Source organism: Aptenodytes patagonicus, chromosome 1 (assembly GCF_965638725.1).
Source record: "Aptenodytes patagonicus chromosome 1, bAptPat1.pri.cur, whole genome shotgun sequence".
NCBI lineage: Eukaryota > Metazoa > Chordata > Aves > Sphenisciformes > Spheniscidae > Aptenodytes > Aptenodytes patagonicus.
The window spans coordinates 144,860,597-144,874,384 of NC_134949.1; the positions used below are offsets into that span (position 1 = coordinate 144,860,597).

Sequence of the window (13,788 nt, forward strand, 5' to 3'; positions counted from 1 at the left end):
ATAACGTGGTTAAAAATGGGATTCATTTCATCTATGAGGATAGCCAGCTGACAGGGGCAAAATTAGAGTAACACCTAAATTTTGACCCAGAAAACACCAAGAGGAAAAATGGAAGAGAAAGTATACCAAGAGGAAAGACGACAACAATTATATATGATGCAGTATCATTGGGTCCCGCCATTTTCTTCATATACTGCTATAAATCACAGGGGAGTTGAGAAGGTACGTCACCCTCCCTTCCCCCAGGCACACATCTCTCAGAAGGATGCAGACTGAAAGAGACAGGTTAGTGCTGAACAGAAGTAGGATAGAAGCATAACTGTCAACATTAAAATATATCTGCATGTGAGAAGTTTTGTTTCAAAATACATACAACATCAAATGAATTATTTACATCCGAAACTCTGCTGTGGTTTGAGAACATAAAAAAGGGGGAGAAAAAATATTCTTTTCTGGATTTCCGCCCCCCCTTCCCTTCAAATAATGATACAGACTCTATGGAACCTCCCTGGTATCACTCAATTTAAAAATCTGTGGGGTTTTGCTTATATTGTTCAGGTGTAAAAAAATACTCCCGGGGGGGGGGGGGCCATATTAATTCAGAAGTATTATGCAACTGAATATGGCATTTTAGAACAGACTTGTGCAACCATAGCCATAGATTTATCTATACGTTCCACCTCTATTACCTGTAATACTAATGCACACTGACTGTTGTTGACAAGCGCACAACATACACAACACTTAGAGCAAAATTCAGTCAAGTCCTAAAGAACTTCTATACACCGAATTGTCCACCATCTATACATGAGAACACGAGTGAGAAAATTTCCCGTCTTGATCATATCAGACAACAACACTACTGTACAGTTCATGTTCTGGGTTTGTTTTTTAAAGTAACAACAGCTAGAAAAGAAAAAGGGAGCCTTGTTTCACCTGGAACGAGTTAGAAAGGCTCTGAGCAATGATGTAATTCTGACACGGTAGCTAAGACAGTTCAGGTTTAATCAGCCACAACTTCTATGTCAGGCTGCAGGGCTGAACCCACAAACTTTAGCACTGAATTGGATCATCTGCCGAAGTCTTTTTATAAACATGTGATCTCAGTATTCTTATGAGACCATTACCATTTATAATTTGCTTGGAACTTTTTTGCTCGGTTGTTAAGAGTTCAGAAGAGGCTGAAGGCAGGACCTGGTGTTATTTGTTGGTATCATAAGCAATTCTGGGTTTACAGCTCTTGCAACACTGAAGTTCCAAGAGTTCACATATACGTACACAGCATTGGGATTAGTGGGTTTAATTTCTTGTCATGCATCCGTTGGGACAGTGGAAGGCTTGAGGGTTTTGACATTAAAAGACTGACCTAATTAAAGTTGATTCACTCTTCCTAGGTATAGAGTAGCCAAGTTTTGAAGCACCACACCCCATCATATCATGAGGGTGGAAACAGACTGGATCCTTGAACATCTGCCGACAAGTTTATACCTGAAAAATAATTCATTTGACATAGGATAGCAAGTACTCAGATATCCTTGAGAACATTCAAATTGAGAAGGATTAGTCAAACTCTGTTTAGATAAATATATATATATATATTTATGTACTAATTTGAAAATTGCTTACATATGAACTTTCAGATCTTATTTCCATGCCTTGTTCCTTTGGTTCCAGTCATATTTTTTTTTCACATTTTCAGGGTTTCACTTATTTTTTTCCTGCTTTCTGTAACCATAAGCACTTTGCTTGAAAACACTATATTATGTACTGCATTAACTGTTTAGTTCATTATTTGCCTCCTGCTATTTATATAGGAAAAGACAGTGCATAATGAACATTTATGCAAAATCTACATTGATAATTTAGGGGTTGTATTATTTCTCCTTTAATATATATTTTAATGGTAAGAAATGGCAATAAAACTTTTCTCCAACATCAGCATATGGCACCTCTTAATACAGAAAAAAAAATCCTTTTCATTTCCACAGAAATAACATGAATTTATATATACATATATATATATACTGGGTGATACACTGATTCCATTATAAATAAGAGGATGCATTTTTAAAAGTTAAGAGCAGAACTACTTGTTCTTCCTTGAGTATATTTCCAATGTTTCACCCTATCACCCATTGCTTGACTTTGCAGTCTTTCTCTATAATCTGCTATAGTCCATACCAGTCTCACCTGTTTGATTTTTCCCGAGTAACCCATATATGGGTATCTATTTGTGTCACTGGATTATTAAATGAAGTATTTTAATATATTTTTTCATTATGCATGCTACTTACTCTTCACTTTTTGCAGTTATCAGATAAATATCAAACCCCCTAGCTTTGACTTTCATCTTAATTTCCACTGAATTTCAGTTTTAGGATCGCAGGTACTAATACAATTCCTCAAGATCAGAGCTCATATAACAGATGTAAATTTTCTTTTAAAAAAAAATCTTCACTACCCAGAATCTGGAAAGTTCACAGACCCATTTCAATGGACAACACAATTAGAAAATACCCTTACCCTGAGATTTCTGTAAATGTACTCCATAAAAAATCCAGAAGCAGAACTAAAGCATGTGACTTTATCCCAGTTTCTCCATCTATAAAATCAGGTAATTATATTTAACTACTTCGCTGAATACTCTTAAGCCCTTATTATATATAAAATTTGTGAAGCTTTTAAAACTGTCAAGACATGACAGAACTAGAATCAGAATAGAGGGGCTCCATTATTCTCCCAGTTAGAATTAAACACCAGAAGTTCAGATATTTATACATTACGGAGGCTCAAAGAGAATACCTTTTAGCTTTTTGTTAAGCTCAATACCTTAAACTCAAAGAATCTTTTTACTTGAGGCTTGTTTCCACCCTTTAATCATTCTTGTGACTCTTCTTTGAGCCTTCATCTATTTTCTTCTTTACCTATGGACACTTCCCATTCCAAACTTTCTAGCTTATGTACCCAGAGATCATGTCAGCCCTTCGGCCGCAGATGTTTTATGCAGGATGGAGTCTATTGCTCTAAAAAGATGTCCTATGTCTTTGTCTCTTGGTGCATAATGTTACATTTGCTATATTGAAGCAACGATCTTGTTTTGCCCAGTTTGACAAGCAGTCACTCAGCGATTTGCTCCGTTCATTATTATTTTCTCAATCTTTGACTCATCGATAAACTTTGGAAGTGATTAATTTTACAAGAGCACAGACAGAAAAAAGTTCACGTGTGGAGGACTGGCAACCCGCTGGTACACGCAGACACTCAAGGACCTCAAACGCAACTGTAATCATCTTCCTTTAGGTCTGATTCAGCTACTGTGTGTCCTTCTCACCGTGCATCGTTCTTGTTTCTTCATGAAAATGCCAAATAGCACTAAGGGAGTGACCTTACAGAAGTCTACGTGTGTATTTTCACACGACTTCTTTGTCAACAGCCCAATGTATGAGCACCTCAAAAACATGGCAAGGGTAGTAGTGTAACAAGACCTATTTTTAACAAACTCATGCTGACAAGCATTAGTGGTACCCTATGATTCTCCTCTGTCCTTTATTAACCAAGTCCTACACCAGTTATTCCATCATTTTATCTGGATCAGTATCTGGGCTACAACTACCTCGGTTACCTGCTCTACAACGCTGGTGCCCATCCAGGTTTCTACCATCTTCCCGGTATGCCAAAGCTTTTGTAAATCAGCAGTGAGAGTCCAACATTAACACCTTTGTCAGCTCTTTTTGGATTAAACTACCTTCAGATTTTAAAACAACCACGCTGAAAACTGCACTTCCATCTATGTACCCGTTGTCCCGGGCTACATGCCTCTGGGAGGCAACAACATTTTTATTTCCCATTATTCTACATTTTAAACAAAACATACCCTTCCTATACCAACCCATCAAGCTGCTCTCAGGTAGGAAAATCAAATACAACCAACAGTATGTGCTCTTCCTTCTCACCCAAACATTTTAGTCTATATAAGCAACGGTACCTCAACAGAAAGTCCTACCAGTGCATGAAAGAAAATACCTGCAATATTCTTCCCACTGCAGGCTTGGTTTATTCCTTTTATACACATGTGATTGCAACACATGCCAATAAAAATGTTAACTGGACAAACAGAAGAAGGAGGTGCTTTAATTTGTTTGCAAAGCTACGAAAAACTAGAAGTGTTTCTGATCAGGGAATATGTATGCCAAAATTCAGACAGAAGACGTTGTCTAAAACATGAATAAGGAAATGTAAGAGAGGAATAGGCTGTTACTTTTCCATCTGAATTACTGCAGGTACCATAAATAACCAGGCAGAAAATTCATCTCCCCTTCTCTGTGACGTTCAGCTTACCTGAGAAATAAAGGTTCAAATGGATCAGCTTTGGTATCCAAAATAGCCAATCATTTGTGCTGGCAAGCACCAACATTTTAAAAACGAGGAAAAAAAAATCTCAGAACAAATATTGATCAATCACTCTGTCAAGCTGATGCTGAACCAATTATCTACTTGGTCTCAGAAATATGTATGTTGAAATGCTCTGCTTCAGAGGGTTCTCCTGGATATTTATTTTGCAGATAATCAGGAGTTTTGTTTTATTCATGAGTGGGTTTAGTTGCTGGGGACTGGGATGGAGGGTGAGGGAGAAGAGGGGAGAAGGAGGGAGATTTCACGCCTATAAAAGAGCAATTGAAGATCAGACTAAAGCTCATTTAAAGACTTCCAGTAAGAAACTGTGACCAAGGCTTAAAACACACTAAAGAAGCAGCTTCATCTTGAACTTTGGGAGCAGCTGTGCTCTCGTTCCCCTTCCCCCAACACAGGAAACAGACCTAGAAACAAAAATAAGACAGGAATGCTCCTGTGCAAGCTAATGTTGTTGGCTTCTTAAACATCCACTACTCTTGTGCCAAAAAAAATGAAACCTAGGAGGATTTAACACTTCAAAGGATAGTGGGAGACTGCTTTAAACATAGAATTTTCTACCAGAGACAGATATTCTTTCATTTTGTAAACAAGCTGGAAAAATGTTATCGTGACTGCATGTCAAGACAGATTTCATTTATATTCCTGTACTACTTATGCACAAATACACTACTGCCTATTACACTTTTACCTATTTTAGACTACAATTAATGCTGTAGCAATGTTATCTCCTATCAGGAAGAAAAATGCAGCAGTTGAATCCTCCGATACCTTCCAAAACATTCTATTACAATATACAGTTTGAAAGCTTATACAGAGAAATGTTTGACAAAGAAGTTCTCTCCTTATTAAGCAATGATACATAATTATATGTTCAAGGAGAACATGAATAACATCTTGCCAAAGGAATGTAAGGCCACATATGCTACTCACAGTATTCCCAACTACAAATTATAGTTATGCTTTCACTTGTGTTATTAAGAACTTGGCCTTTGTTCAGTGTATTTCATTTTCTGAACACAGGTAAAGAGAAGGGAAGGGAAGTGAGTGGTAGGCTAAGTTCTCTAACTTTAAAAAACAAAACTTCATCTAATTTTGACGAGTACAAATCATCTCAGTGGCTTGCTCTGCTTCACTCACCAAAAACAACTCATGTTTTCAACACTTAATATTATGCAGGCTAATGGAAACTTTACATAATGCATTCTCCCTCATAAAGCTAAAATGTCAACGCAGATGGGATTGAGATCTTGATATGGAGAGAAAGCAAATGTTATCTTTTCAAAATCTTCAGCCTAACAAACATGATGTGGAGGATGGGATGAGCACTGATGTGAAGAAAAAAAAGAGGGGAAAATAATCTTACTTATTTTAGAAGAGTGTCTGTATCTTTTTCTGAGCGCAGCACCCCCAGCCATACCTCTCTCAACAGTGCTTAACGTTTGATTAAAATAGTTTCTTGATCCCTCCTCATTCTGCTAGTGTCCTCCCTGTGGTAGGACATGAAAAACAGATTGAAAAACAACAGTTGATGCGATTGTTAACAGTTATATTTCACTCTCACTTAAAATCTAGTAAGTATTGTCAGATTAGTCCTCAATCATAACGCATTCCAACTCCAGTGGTTTCCCTCTTTTTTTTTTTTTTTTTTTTTTTAAAGTATGTTTGATCTTTTCTTTGTGCATTGAGAGTTCAGGGCCATGCAGCACTTGTGCCTTCAGCACCTGTTAATAATTCCTCAGAGAAATGGATAGAGAGCAAAAGCAGGTGAAGGGAGGCTTTCAAGTTTTAACCATTCCATCCATGGATCACATCACATCCAACCACACAGAGCGGTCACTTAAAGCACCATTTCTTCACTGCTATACCTAGCAAGAGGGAAATAACTTGCTGTGGGTGTAGCATTTCAAAAAGGGCACAAAGTAATGTAAACGATTTTTCAGTTTTAAGGGATTTCATTCTAAATACAGGTAATTAAATCTGAGCATGATGAGAAAAGAAAAGCAAGCATTGGTCACACCCTGAATGTGTCAGTCCAGGAAAGATCATCATCACAGACGGTTAGCTTAATCCTGCACAAGCAATTTTTCCCTTGAGCTCTCTTCCAGATACCAATATAATCTCTTGTCTCCAGAATAAAAGTTTGGGAAATTTACTGCAGGAAGATCTGCATGCTTTCAGAATGCACTGCTTATTACACTTGAAATGGAACAAAAATAGCTGCTCCATCGTCCACTATATTGTCATTTCACAAACCCTTTTCCCCCCTTCTGCGTAAAGTCAAATATTTATGTCTATTACATTTTCTGTAATCACTGCTGAGAATAAGCACCTCATTACTAGAGAAGTGTTTTGTAATCCAATATAACACGGTTCAAACCACTTGATACTTGCTGGCTTATAGCAAAGGGACAGGTAAATGCACCAAGCTTTAAACAGATTACAAATGAATTATAAAAAACCAAACATACATGGCAGCACCTCTAGCAGAATAGCCGCATCTACACAGGTGGTACTAGGCTATCACACTGGTTTTTACACTGTCATCATTACTGGAGCACAAAGCTTCTTATGCCTGGAAAACAATATCAAGAACAGATTGTAACAAACTCTTTGACTTGACTGCCAAGAGTAGATGTTCCAAAATGCCTGAACTGTCACGTCCCCACACTCAAAGCAGGCTTTCTATCAAATCCCAGTCTAAAGGAACGCCTGGGTATTTTTTTGTTTTCTTCTATGATTTGCATGGTTATAGGATATATGTTCAGCCCGATCTATGAGATACTAAGCTCTAGTAACAAAATTATCAGGAGTTCCACATCTAAAGAATGCTATAGAATAGAATAGAATAGAATAGAATAGAATAGAATAGAATAGAATAGAATAGAATAGAATAGACTAGACTATTTCAGTTGGAAGAGACCTACAACGATCACCTAGTCCAACTGCCTGACCACTTCAGGGCTGACCAAAAGTTAAAGCATGTTATTAAGAGCATTGTCCAAATGCCTCTTAAGCACTGACAGGCTTGGGGCATCGACCACCTCTCTAGGAAGCCTGTTACAGTGTTTGACCACCCTCTCGGTTACAAAATGCTTCATAATGCCCAGTCTAAACCTCCCCTGGTGCAGCTTTGAACCATTCCCACATGTCCTGCCACTGCATCCCAGGGAGAAGAGATCAGCACCTCCCTCTCCACGTCCCCTCCTCAGGAAGCTGTAGAGAGCAATGAGGTCACCCCTCAGCCTCCTTCTCTCCATACTAGACAAGCCCACAGTCCTTAGCCACTCCTCACAGGACATGCCTTCTAGCCCTTTCACCAGCTTTGTTGCCCTCCTCTGGACGCATTCGAGGACCTTCGCATCCTTCTTAAATTGTGGGGCCCAGAACTGCACACAGGACTCAAGGCGAGGCCGCACCAACGCTGAATACAGCGGGATAATCACCTCTTTTGGCCGGCTGGTTATGCTGTGTTTGATGCACCCCAGGATGAGGTTTGCCCTCTTAGGACCAATCTGGACGAGAACCATATCACAATTAATTTCAAAACATGTACATACTGATGGAGGTAGGCATTTTGTTATATATACAAGCTATATTTTGAAATGCCAGCTGGGCCATAATAGAAAACAAACAAAATACAAATGTAAAGAAAATCCACATTCCTATTGCAGGTTAGGGTGAAAATGCAGTCTAAAACCCAAGAAGTCTTTACGTATTGCACATCACACACCAATATCTTGAAGGAATTTATACATGGCTTAGTAACAAAAAGTCCTTGTGCAAGTGTTACAGAAATCAACTACATAAGAAGTCTTAATTATCATTATAAATTTTCTGGTTGCTTGGTAAACAATAAATTTATCTGATGATTCTTCACTTCAGCACAGCAATGCTGTAGACATCTAGAACTGTTACATTTCTATAATGATATACTACATGACAAATACTGTACGCCATTAGATTTCAAAACATCATATTGTAAACAGAAGGCTTTAAACTTACAACTTACAAAACTGCTTCATACCTCTAGCATGTGGTATATGCTCATTTCATCCATCTAAAAATATCTCGTTTGTAAAAACCTAATCTCTGGAAACATGACTAGCTGGGCTTAAAATAGTCAGTTCGCTGATGGATTTATAACTTTATCTGCATTTCACAATCACAGTCAAAAGCATAGTTTAAAAAGAGTAAGTTCATACCCCTTCTGCAAACAGGCATTTGCAACAGCCTTTGAATTAAGTTCATACCAGACTGCAGCCCACATAACAAATAAATATGTTGTTCTATAAGCACCAGAACTAAAGGAATCTGCTTTTTTACACTTTCATATCCCATGTCTGCTGAAGAGCCTCACAAAATTCTGCTATAACCCAGACGATTATGCCACGTACTGCCTGGCCAGTCAGTACGCACATACTCGACTGCTAAGTTGGTTGCTGCCCCACAGAATGAACCAAGAGCTGTGCTCTTCCCATCTTGGGAGGGAGTGGCATGACTTTGGTCTCCTTCATCTCCTCAGCCACTAATTCTCACGCCACCTGTAGGAATCCCCTTATCTTTGAGCACATTAACACTCTGTCGAACGTGGCTGATGTTGTTTAACAGAGCCAAGTGTTCTATTATGGGAGGGATGGACAGACAGAGACAATGCCAGATTGGACATTAGGAAAAGGTTCTTCACTGAGAGGGTGGTCGGTCACTGGAACAGGGTCCCCAGGGAAGTGGTCACAGCACCAAGCCTGTCAGAGTTCAAGGAACATCTGGACGACACTCTTAGTCCTATGGTTTAGTTTTAGGTAGTCCTGTGAGGAGCAGGGAGTTGGACTCGATGATCCTTATAGGTCCCTTCCAACTTGAAATATTCCATGATTCTATGAACACAAACCACACAAATTTTGCTTCTTAAGAAAACCTCAGTAACGCTTAGACAGGCGATGCGTAGCAACTCAAGATCCCCAAGCTCATTAGTATGACCATATTCCACTCTATTCTATGACCAGGTGACCCGCCTAGTGGATGAGGGAAAGGCTGTGGATGTGGTCTACCTGGACTTCAGTAAGGCCTTTGACACCGTCTCCCACAGCATTCTCCTCGAGAAGCTGGCGGCTCACGGCTTAGACAGGTGTACTCTGCGCTGGGTCAAAAACTGGCTGGACGGCCGGGCCCAGAGAGTTGTGGTGAATGGAGTTACATCCAGTTGGCAGCCGGTCACGAGCGGTGTTCCCCAGGGCTCAGTACTGGGGCCGGTCTTGTTCAATATCTTTATCGATGATCTGGATGGGGGGATTGAGTGCACCCTCAGTAAGTTTGCAGACGACACCAAGTTGGGTGGGAGTGTTGATCTGCTCAAGGGTAGGAAGGCTCTGCAGAGGGACCTGGACAGGCTGGATCGATGGGCCAAGGTCAACTGCATGAGGTTCAACAAGGACAAGTGCCGGGTCCTGCACTTCGGCCACAACAACCCCATGCAGCGCTACAGGCTTGGGGAAGAGTGGCTGGAAAGCTGCCTGGCGGAAAAGGACCTGGGGGTGCTGGTCGACAGCCGGCTGAACATGAGCCGGCAGTGTGCCCAGGCGGCCAAGAAGGCCACTGGCATCCTGGCCTGTATCAGAAATAGTGTGGCCAGCAGGAGTAGGGCAGTGATCGTGCCCCTGTACTCGGCACTGGTGAGGCCGCACCTCAAATACTGTGTTCAGTTTTGGGCCCCTCACTACAAGAAGGACGTTGAGGTGCTGGAGCGTGTCCAGAGAAGGGCAACGAGGCTGGTGAGGGGTCTGGAGAACAAGTCTTATGAGGAGCGGCTGAGGGAACTGGGGTTGTTTAGCCTGCAGAAAAGGAGGCTGAGGGGAGACCTCATCGCTCTCTACAACTCCCTGAAAGGAGGTTGTAGCGAGGTGGGTGTCGGTCTCTTCTCCCAAGTAACAAGTGATAGGATGAGAGGAAATGGCCTCAAGTTGCGCCAGGGGAGGTTTAGATTGGATGTAAGGAAAAATTTCTTTACTGAGAGAGTGGTGAAACATTGGAAGAGGCTGCCCAGGGAAGTGGTTGAGTCCCCATCCCTGGAGGTATTCAAAAGACGTGTAGATGAGGCACTTAGGGACATGGTTTAGTGGGCATGGTGGTGTTGGGTTGATGGTTGGACTCGATGATCTTAGAGGTCTTTTCCAACCTCAATGATTCTATGATTCTATGATTCTATAGTACTGCCCAAGGAAAGTTTCTGGACTGACCTACCATTTAGTTTTCACCATACAAACCCTGGCTTCTGCTGGTAAGTGCTGAAATCTGGCAGAAGTCACTCTAGTCGGACCTGTCAATGTGCCCAGGGCACACAAACTGATGCTTTCAGTTTCTTTTTCCTCTCAACCTTTTCACACTCTTACATTTGGGCAGTCCAAGTTAAGATCCAGTGAAATGGCTATACTTGTCAGCTGTCCAAAACACCTAAAAAACGTAACATTTCACACCACCATAGCCAGTCAGGCCATTTCACGAGGGAAAAACACAGTCCTTCATGTGTACTTCCTCACTGAGGGATAAGAAATGGTCGTCGTGCTCTAGACTTCATCTTCAGCTATTCAGTTTCTGCCACCGGTTAACCGGATACTGGTTGTGCAGAAATAGTAAATTCAAACTAATGGGCAAGAAACAAGTTTCAGAGAAGTTCGTATTAGTATTCCACTCTAAACAGCTCTATTTTTAATAGACAATTGTTTTTTTAATTTTAAAGGCAGTAATACTGAGATTTTAATCAATGCTTAAATAGGATGAATCCATAAAAATATGAGTTATTTGAACTGAATACCATATTGTGCTAGTGACCCTAATATGCCTGTTCCTCCATCTACTGTAATTTTGAAGTTACAAAAATATACAGTAAATGAAGCTCTGGACAAGGATATTTAGCTGTCTTGAAATTTCCTTTATGTTCTGCCAACTTCAATTCTGATTTGGACTAGAATGGTAACTGGTAAACAATAATCTGGCATGCACTCATTAGCAGAAGAACAAACAATGTATTTTTAAAAGTACAATAAACCAGATAAATTTTCATCTCGCACCAGAAGAATTTAGCTCCTAGTCCAATGTACTGTCTTTATTCTTTTGTTGCCGATTGCATAAATGACAGAAAAATATTCTATTACACATTAGGCTTTTAGCTATAAGGTCTTTCATTTAGCTATCGCTATTTCTTCTCTCTCCCTTTTCCCCCATTTTAAGAGATACCATCAGTGTGAAATCTGCTCAATTTCAAACAAGTGGGGTAGAATAGTTTCAGAGGGTAAATCAGTCCTAATTCTTATGTTTGCTTTTATGGATTTGAAAATCATTTCATGTCATTCTTACTATTTAAAAAATATCCTCACTATTGGGTAAAACATCCAACAGACTGGATGGGAAAAACAGTGACCTTGAAGGACTGCAAGGAAACTGACTGTGACAGCAGCGTCTCAAATATGCAACATAAACAAAAAGGGAGGAGAAAAAAGAGAATTACATAGATTTCTTTTTTATAGTAACCTCAGCTATCACTTGTCAAAACATTTTAGCTGTTGTACGACTCCAAGACTGAAGGTGCAGTTTTAAACACATACATGTATTAAAAGATGAGCAAAGAAAAGAAAGTATTCTTTCAAAGCTTACGTTCCTTTTAGCTTCTAATTAATAGTATCTTTGTTATTTTAGGAGCCTCCTGGGTATTTAGAGGGCTGAACTGCAATAAAACCAAGGTACATAAATGAAACCTATTAAGGTTGTCTTAGTCAATAAAAACTAATTGCATCAAACAATAGCCGCAGCCGACAGACAGCCCTTGCCAGTGAGCAGGAGAGGAGGAGGGCACCTCGTGCAGTCCCTACCATGCAGAGAAGGCTGCTCCCCCCACAAAGCATGACACCTCCCACCCTGCCCTCCTGCAGGGTGCACCCCAGCCTTTTTTCACCCACCAACAGGAAGCGATTTGACAGTAGTATTTCAACAGCCATATGGCTGCGCCACGCAGATTTGGTCTTGCTGCCTCATATTGTTGCTGTTAACCTCCTCCCTGGCTTTCCAAAACATCTCCTGACAGATGCATTTTGCCACAGCAAACACCCGTGGTAAAATTTTCTTCCTCATGCTCTTTGGGGAGAGGCACAGAGGCTCCATCAAATGTGTTACGCTGTCCCAGAAGATGCTTTACCCGAGTCCGGGGAGATTTGTGCACACCAACATGCACATGTACTTTACAGGCTGAGCCGCGAGGAGCCAGCCGTGACACTGAGATGTGTCCTGCGATGCCCAGCACCTTGTGAACGTGGCTTCTGTCAGGGCAGGCCTGTTGGACCACAGTATGGGGACAGTTCGTGAGAGACAGAGCCCAACAGGCTGACCTCAGAGCAATTTTGGAAAATATGGTAAACAATGTATATCTTAACAACATGAAAAACATCTACATTGTTTGTCAATATGGCTTGGTAAATGAAGTCTAGTGCCTACCTTAGACAGAGAGCCTTTGAAAAATCCTGTGTTCAATGCAAGAGGGAAAAAGTACCCCAAATACTTATAAACCACTCAAACTCTACCTACACACTGTCTGGGAACTAAGCGAGTTCCCTTTTTCCTACATTATGAACTAGACCGCATATTTACAACTGTTTCCTTCATCTGACTAAAGTTTCATCTTTGTGATCTCCACACCTGTCTCTCCATTTTATCCTTTGAATACCACTATAATTTATTTCATTCCTTTGGCGACAGGCCTCCTTCATCTCAGAAGGGGAGCATCTTCTCCTCTAAGGACTATAACAGGAGGAACTGACTGGGACTAGACAATGTTTGGAATATGCATTTTTTGCTACTAGTTGCAGAATGAGTCTGCGTTGCTAGTGAATATATAAAATTCAGACTGGAGATATGAAGATTACTTGAAAGAAACTTTCAAAGCACAATTCTACATAGGTATGTCTCATGAGCAATTAACAGAGTTGCTAACTTTCTCATTACTAAATGCCGTGTTATTTACATAGAAGCCTCACAGACTCGTTCTTCTTCAAGAGCATTGCGGGCGGCAGTCAAACATCCCTTCGCCCAGTCTTCGCTGAGAGGGGACTGGTGGTACACAAAGGTAAAATATGAACCACGAAGACAAACCAGAAGGCCCAGCAACTAGTTGTTCACTGCCCATTGAAAGCTTTTAGTTACTGGGTATTGTATTCAAAATCTACAAAGCAGAAGTAAGATGGATTTTAAAACATTCCTACTCCAGGCAGGAAATTCTTAGAGATTATAAACTAGCAATTAAGGCCAAGTCCTAAACATACACACACACACACTAAGCTTTCTGCACGCAAGTACTGCTGTTTACTTCCGTGAAACTATTGTGTATGCAAT

The 13,788-nt window shown here is 40.5% G+C and overlaps 1 protein-coding gene across 6 annotated transcripts in view; it reads right to left on the reverse strand.

Annotated features, from left to right (window-relative positions):
* Positions 1–13,788, reverse strand: part of TBL1X (transducin beta like 1 X-linked) — a 202,792-nt gene that overhangs the window by 171,886 nt on the left and 17,118 nt on the right. Inside the window, exon 2 of one of the 6 annotated variants that reach the window (XM_076357858.1) lies at positions 5,777–5,900. The exons of the other annotated variants lie outside the window; for them this stretch is intronic. The gene's annotated coding sequence lies outside the window, so the exon portion shown is untranslated. The remainder of the gene's footprint in view (positions 1–5,776; positions 5,901–13,788) is intronic. 6 annotated transcript variants of the gene reach the window in all.